This window comes from Mustela lutreola, chromosome 15 (assembly GCF_030435805.1).
Source record: "Mustela lutreola isolate mMusLut2 chromosome 15, mMusLut2.pri, whole genome shotgun sequence".
Lineage (NCBI taxonomy): Eukaryota > Metazoa > Chordata > Mammalia > Carnivora > Mustelidae > Mustela > Mustela lutreola.
Window position 1 is genome coordinate 56,694,595 of NC_081304.1, and position 8,195 is coordinate 56,702,789.

Consider the following 8,195-nt stretch of genomic DNA (forward strand, 5'->3'; position numbering starts at 1 on the left):
TTCCTGGGGGTCCTCCCTTGCTGTCACATTAGAACAGGAAACAGGAGGGAGTTAAGAATGAATACATTGGCAGTATCTATGCTTTCTCTGGAAAGTTCTGTGACTCTTACAAGGCTTTCTCCCAGTCTCGTTCACAGTAGTGGAAGGCCAATTAATTGTTTCCCGTCAGTTCCCTACTCTCATTATTTGGTCTCTGGACTGTGACACTGTGCTTTTCTACAGAACTGCAGCAAACCACCATCCTGATTATAACTGTTATCACTACTTCAGAGCAACATGGCTGAGAGTAGCCTGGGCCTCCTGCTCACCTCGTTTTTAATAGATGGGGAGTAGGTAAAATAGCGAGTATCTTGTCAGCTAGCAAGGTAACAAAGATCTTACAGAAATCATACACCTATTTCAAAAGAACAATATAAGGCTCCATGTTTTAAATGGTACTATCTGGTGGGTTAAATTATCTAGCTGCCCTCATCCAGACCTTGGCTCCTGGGGAAGATCCCAGTGGGTTGTTAGGTGCCTCCACTTGTATTCTGTGGATCCTTGGAGACAACTGTTTATTCCAATTTGACATCTGGACCTGCACTTTACACTGAAATCTTTCACTCCCTACTCACAGCACTTCCCAGGAAACTCTTCTGAGAGGTGACTTACCCTCTCGCAGGCCTTTCAGAACTTAAGTTCTGCTGTTTATCCTCTTGTAGAAAGCTCTTTTTCTCTGAGATTCATGCTCTTCTGCTATTCCCCATACCTACTGCTATCCTCCACTGACCTCCTTCATTATGATTCTGGCTCCTCTTCTCTATCCACCCAACTCTTATGACATTCCTGGGAGATGTCACTGTCCATATGGATGATGCCTCCAATATACTGACTCCAGTCCCCTGGTGCTTTCTCCCTCCCTCCACTTTGTTTATTGTCTCCCTCTGGAAAATCCCCAAACTACTCACATTCACTCACCAAGTCAAGCAACTCCTTTCTGATCTTCTGGCTTTTCTTATTTAACCATATGGGACCTCCAGTACTCTGACCTTTTATTTCTTCCATATTCATTAGTCCCTACTTCCCTCCCAAGGAAACAAAAATTCATAATCTATCTCTTTGTCTACTCTCTTCACACCACTCTAAGCTTCTTTGCCATCTCCTGTCCCCTGTCACACTTGAGTGGAAAGAAACAACTTGAACGAACCCAACATTTCACTACTCCACATTTGCAAGAAGATGGTACCACTATAAATTCCCAACCACAAGCCCCACTGGGCCTTTGGTGCTAGAGTTATGCTGTCAACTTGCTCACTCTCTCTATTTCTATTTCATATCTTTTCTGCTCTCCTCAAATCTCAATTCACTGCCTTTTGGCCCTAGAAGATCACCTCTTATCCTGCTTAAAAGAAAAACTAGATGCCACCAGATGGAAATGGCCTCCTATTCCTGATGCCAAGTCATATTTATCCTTTCAATGCAGAGGTGCTGCTCCAATTTAATTTCAGGGCCACCTCCTCAGCCCAGTTTTAAGTATCATCCCCTCCCTTCTTAGAACAGTTATACAGTGGACCCCTTTTCTCCCACTTTATCCCCAATATCTGCCACTCTACTGCATTCTTTCTTAAAATTGTCTCTTGACCCTATTTCTTTCTTCTAGTTCCTTTCTCACTTCTCTGCTTTCCTCTGCAACAAAATCTCTTGGAAGTATTGCATAAACACACTGTCTTCATCTCCTCACCTCCCATCTACTTACTCCTCAACTCACTCCAGTCTGGCTTTTGTCCCCTCCGCTCCATCTAAATGGGTCTCACTGTGATCCTCAGTGACCTCTTCATTGCTGATCAAATGGACACTTCCCAATCTTTAATCAACTTGACCTTTCAACTGCATGTTATACATCTGACCATTCTCTCTAGGTGGAAATATTCTCTTCCCTTGATTTCCAAAACTCAGACCTGCTTTGGTATTCATCACAACTGAGGCTTTCCAGGCTCTTTCTCTTTCTCCTCCGTCAGCTCACCTGCCTCTGCCTAACCATCACGTGTTTCTGTGAACTCAGTGCAATGGGGCCCACATCTCCATTGTAGGTCCCTTCTCCCCTCTGTTGACATTTTCTCCTTGGAGGATCTCGTCCACTCACTTGGTTTCATCCACAAACTATGAGCTCTAAATTTATATCCCAACTCCAGTTCTCTCCTCTGAGCTCCAAGCTTGATATTCCTACTAACAGAAATTCTAAACCCAACACGGTCAAAATTAATCCATGACTGTAGTCCCTAATCCTTAAGCTTCTCTTACATTCCTATACTGTTCCTCATCACAGTGGATGGCAACAGTGATCATTTAGTTGCTCAAGCTAAATACTCAGAAAATCAAGCCTTGAAACTGACCTGTCCTCACTCACCCATATCCAATCAGTCATCATGCTTTTTTTCTTTACTACTCCTAAATACCTTTCAAAACCATCAACTTCTCTGTCTCTTCTGTCATATCACCTACCCAAATGGCCATTGTCTACTGCCTGGACTCCCACACTCTACTCTTCCATCCTGAGTCTAACCCATTCTAATAGAATTTAAACTGCAGCCAGAGAAATCTTTCTAAAAATAATGAACTGATCATGTCACTGTCCAGCTCAAAACTACCCTCTTTGCTCTTAGCATAGAGACTAAAACCCTGAAGACGGCTCTTGCCCACCTTGAGAGATCCATCTTGTGACACTCTCTTCCTCCCTGTGTGTGTCTCAGCCTCATGACCTCCCTTCAGTTCCAGGAACGTACTGTGAGCCTTCGCACATCACAGACTTAGCACTATTACCGCCTCAGCTTCAAGGATTCTCTCACTTCTCATCTCTATACTTACACTAGCTAATTGCACTACTTTAAGAAAAAGACCTGGGCCCTCCAGAATAGGTCCAATTTTCCTGTTATATGTTCTCTTTACTTACCACTTACAAAACTGCAAATAATGTCTTTCTCCCGCATTAAAATGGAAGCTACGTGAAGTACAGGTTTGGGATCTTACTCATTCATCCTTACATCCCTCCACTTGGCATTGGGCCTTGAATAGAGTACATGCTCAATTACTACATTCTGAAGTATGAATGAATGAGTGCTTCCGAACCTCTGGATTTACTGTCTGTGTGCCCTCCAAGCCTTCCCCAACTGGCAAGTGTTTACCCACTCCTCAAGTCTTTGCTTACACATGGCTCCTTTTCATGCCTTCTTTCGGCATCAAAGCGTCTATTCTGATATGTTCTAGGACACCCTTTCCTGTATTTTAATAGCACTGTCATGTTTTCCTTGCTCCTGCTGCCTCTGACCATAGTACCCTTTCCTCTTCTTTGTGAGTCCACCCTCCTTATCCCTCAAGGGCACTGTCTCCAAGCAGCCTTCCTGAGCAGGAGGGAGAATCTCTCTAGTGCATTCACCTGTACCTTCTCCTATTCCATGATTCCTTTGTGTCTTATCTTTCCCACTCAGTTTTTGAATCACATCTTCTCTCCCTCCTCACCTTTATTGCATGCTTCCCTGTCTCTCCCCTTCAATTCCTGTATCTTGTTTTAGCTCCTCTATTCAGATATTCTATCCTGTTCATGCCTCCTGCTTGGTTAATGTGTCCTGTCTGACCTCTCCTGGTACTCAAGGAAAGTCCAGGTTTTAGACTGCTTAGTCCGTTTTACTTGTTTAAAGAAATATAGTTGTATTTATTCAAGTTTACTTCTGAACTGTCCCATCTACAAAATGTATTTAAGAAAAAAAAAACATTTTGTAATTTTTTCTCTTACTTTCAACACCTTCAAAACACATAGTGACCTTTACAGAAATGCAGAATATCCACCAAAAACCAGCACAGGAATACTAAAACATTTACTTCCATTTCCCCTACACAAGTGCTTCTTACTTCTTTATAATTACACCTCTCCTTGATATCCTGCCACTCCAAAATGTAATATATTCTCTTCCTACCTCTACTTCCAATTCTGTAGAAGATACCAACTGTTGACATGGACAGCAGCAATTTATTGGGACTTCTTTGCTAAAATAAAGGGAATTTAGCACCATACCTAAGACTTGACCAGAAAAAAAGATCTTAAAACTATGTCTTGTTGTCTTACTGGATTTCAGAAGGAGAAATAATTTTAAAAGATTTAAGGTAAATTTGTCCACTGATTTATTTTTATTAAAGTTCATCAATACAGGGGACATTAGATTCTCAAATATTAATTGTCTCCCGAGTAGTAGGGAAGGCACATGACTTCTCACACCTAAGAGGTGAAATATCAGATACCAACTCGAGGAGAAAGTAAGAATGAGCCAGACAACCACATACCAACCCCCAGGAACCAGGAAGGCCCTAAAGTATAAAATAGAATAACTAGAAAGAGCTGAATGATTCTGTCTCCCCATTATTTTCTCACGTAGACCTGCTCCTCAGGGAATCTATGTGTCTCTGAGTTAATTATAACACCTAGGAGACGCTTCTCTATTCTATTCAAGTGAAAGGTGTAGACAGCTAGAGGGGGCAGGGGATGAGTGAGCAAAGCTGCTGCCTGTGAGTAGGGACAGATTACTAATATGCTACCAAGACAGAATCTCTGAAGAACATTTTCAAGGTTCCACCTATATCTTGTAACAAAGAAAACATAAGTCTCTACATATCTCTGTCTTTTTGGCAGCATGTACTTCACACGGTTCTATGTGTCATGGGGTAGTCTGTGGCATTTCTGGTTTTCTGTGTGCTGGCTTCTGGTGGGCAAGCATTATGGCTCATCCAACAACAGGACACCATAACACCACATGCTGCCTTCATAAAAGGCAGTTTTTACAAAATGTGAGTCATTTAATAGGAGGTCTCTCATTTATTATTCTGTTAGCTGTTTACTTCTGGCATAGCTTTTACCATGTCAGTAACATCATTAGATAAACACAGAGCCTCTGAGTTGGAAGGGGTGCTGGAAGCTGTACAGCTAGGAGCTGGGTGATGGCTGCTGAGGCTGCCCTGCCTGAGCTGAGTCTTTGCTCTACCACACACACCAGCTCTATGATCCAGGGCAATTTATGCAACCAGACTGTGGCCTGATTCCTTTTCAGTATTCAGCAGTACTAACATTTTCTACTCTTTAGGTTTGCGTGAGAATAAAACAAAGCAGTGTAAATCAAATACTTAGAATATACACAAGGCTCTTGATAGGTACTCAAAATACAGACCTATTTTTCCTTCACTCACCTCCCCACAATTTTTCTTGCTTAGAATGCTGCTCATTCAGAGGTCTGCAGAGGTCATTCTTTTGCATTATTCAAGTCTCGGTTCAAAGAAGCCTATCCTGCTTGCCAACTCATATGTGGCCCCCTGACTACAATAATTACTACCTCATGACTTTAATTTTTTACTTCCCATAGCACATCATATAGAATAAGCAATATATCTTTAACTTTTTTCCTAGGAATTCATTGTCTCCACCACCCCCTTCCATCAAAATGTCAAATCCAAAAGGGCAGGGATTTCTTTTCTTAAAATCTTGTATGTCTTCCCAATAAATACAAATTAAGTGAATGAGTACCACTATATGTACTATATACTTGTGTATAGAGAAAATCACCCCCGGAAAGTAGTTTGAGGTAGTTGAGCATATAGACATCACTGACCTTGCCATGATCAAGATTTTCACAAAAATCACAATCTCAAGCATCCCATTCAGTCTCTGCACCAATAACCAAGGCATATAAGGAGAAACAGATAATCTGAACAGGCCTACAGCTATTAAAGAAACTAATCAATAATTAATAAGCTTCCAAAAAAGAAAACATCAGGTCCAGATAATTTTGTTGGTGAATTCTACCAAACATTTAAGGAGAAATAACATCAATTCTCCACAATGTCTTCAAGAAAAAAAGCACAGGGAAAATTTTTTAACTTACTCTGTGATGCCAGAATGACCCTAATATCAAAACCAGATAAAGACATTACAACAAAGGAAAACTTCAGACTAATGTCTCTTATGAACATAAAAGCAAAGTTCCCTAATAAGACACTAGCAAATCCAATGCAACCATATATATAAAGTAGTGACACGTCAACCAAGCAGGGTTTCTAATACCTCCTCTTCTTCTAGCTTGCCTGCTCTAGATATTCCATGCCTGCAATTCTTTCACATCATCAAGACCTCCTATCCATTGGCCACTACTTTTTCATTGTTCTGATATGTCCTCTCATTTTCTTCCTTGTCCAAGCTTAAATCTCATGGCCCAATATTATAATAACTCACTTGAAAGATTCTTAACTCCTCTGGCCCTGGCCCTATATTTCTCTTGCTGGACAAAGTCTCACCTGGGTTCAACTTGGCTTTTCTATGGCCACATCCATGCAACTGAACTTGCAGGAGAAAAACAGATCTGTTAAACTGGTCTAACTTTAACTGTCTGACTTGAACTCAATACTTCCAGCCAAGCCTCTCACTCTCCAAAAGGAACACTTCACACCTCCTCTTGGTACACCTGCTATGTCTCCTGCCCTCACTCTCAGCCAATGACTTCACCTCATACTTCACTGAGAAAACAGAACCAAATAGGAACTCCCTCAACTTCCCAATGTCAACTCTATCAACTAACTTGCAACTTGCCCTCACTCTGTCTTCTTTCCTAATATATGCAGTGTTCATGCTCCCCTCAGAGTCTAAATCTGCCTCTTGGCCTCTGGACTTCAGTCCCTCCTGTCTTGTCTCCCACAATAATCCCCTCCTTCTCTTGGGTCATCAATTTGTCTTAACTCTTCAGAATCCTTCTCACAAATACAAATATGCTTAGTCTTTCCCTCTTTTAACAAATCTTCCCTTGACCCCATGTCTGCCTCCAGACACTACTTCATTTATTAGCTACCCTTCCCAACAATCCTTATTTTTTCCTCTGACATTTATTATGAAACAAAACACTTGCCCCCTAGCTGTTGAATCACCCCCAGGCTTTATTCTCAAATGGCCCAGTTTTGCAGAACAGAGACTGCTATGTCCCTTTCAGAATCTATATTCCTGACCATCAAAACCAATGGGCATAGTAAGATGGTTGTTTTAAGCCATTATGTCTGGGGAATATGTTATGTTGGCAACACTAAATGGGACATGGCCCAAGCCATGGCCAAGCCAAGAGTGGTCTTGGCCAGTTTGGAGGAGTCATGACAGTAGCTGACACACAGTGGACATTTAATAAGTATGTATAGATTAGAAAAGTGAGTGAGTGATTATAACCACACTGGAATGAGAATTCTGCAGAATGTAATAAGCAACTGACTTAAAATGAATGTGCAACTTCTTTTCAAAAGTGACGACCTGCTGGCGTCCCTAAGAAATTTTTAAAAAGAAAAACAACAACCTGACTTGCCACATCCCGAGGGATTTTACTGAGTTTGTGATGCTATGCTGGGCGCCGCAGAAGGTAAGCAACAACATCTCCAAACTGGGTTCCAGCTATACTTTTTCAACTAAATTTATCTAATAAAATCATAACAACAGGGACACCTGGGTGCTCGCTGGTTAAGTGTCTGGCTCTTGATCTCGACTCTCGACGTCATGAGATCCAGCCCCACAGTGGGCTCCGCACTGAGCATGGAGCCTACTTTTAAAAAAGTTTAAAAGCATAACAACAAAAATAATCTTGTTCACCAACATTTTCTAACCACTGTCTCTTTGTAGCCCTTACTACCATTTTGACAGCCAGTGTATATTCAGGAGTAGTGTCAGCATACCCTTGTGACCGTACCTATAATTACAAAATGTCTGTTTCATCAGCCCCTCGTGACACTGTTCTAAGCATTTTATGTATATGATACATATGTACACACACGTATATGTATATATATATATATATATATGTCCATTTATATATATATGAAGTGATTATCTGTAATCTCCAATAGTAATAATCTATAATACATCCATTCCTTATAAAAGCTTTTTATACTAAAGATTACTTATATAGCCTAATTTAATTCATTCAACTCGATAAGGTAAAGGGAACATCAGATTTTTACTGAATTTATGTTTTTAGTAGATAAAGAAGTGCAAGATCACTAAAGCCTATAATATTTCCAAATCTGCAAGGATAATGGGCGGAAATGCTAGAGAGAAGCTTTTACCCAGACTGCATAAATACAGCATCCAAATCATAAAGAACCGCACAAATAAAAGAAGGCTCAGCGCTGCTTCCCTATAGGTCCTA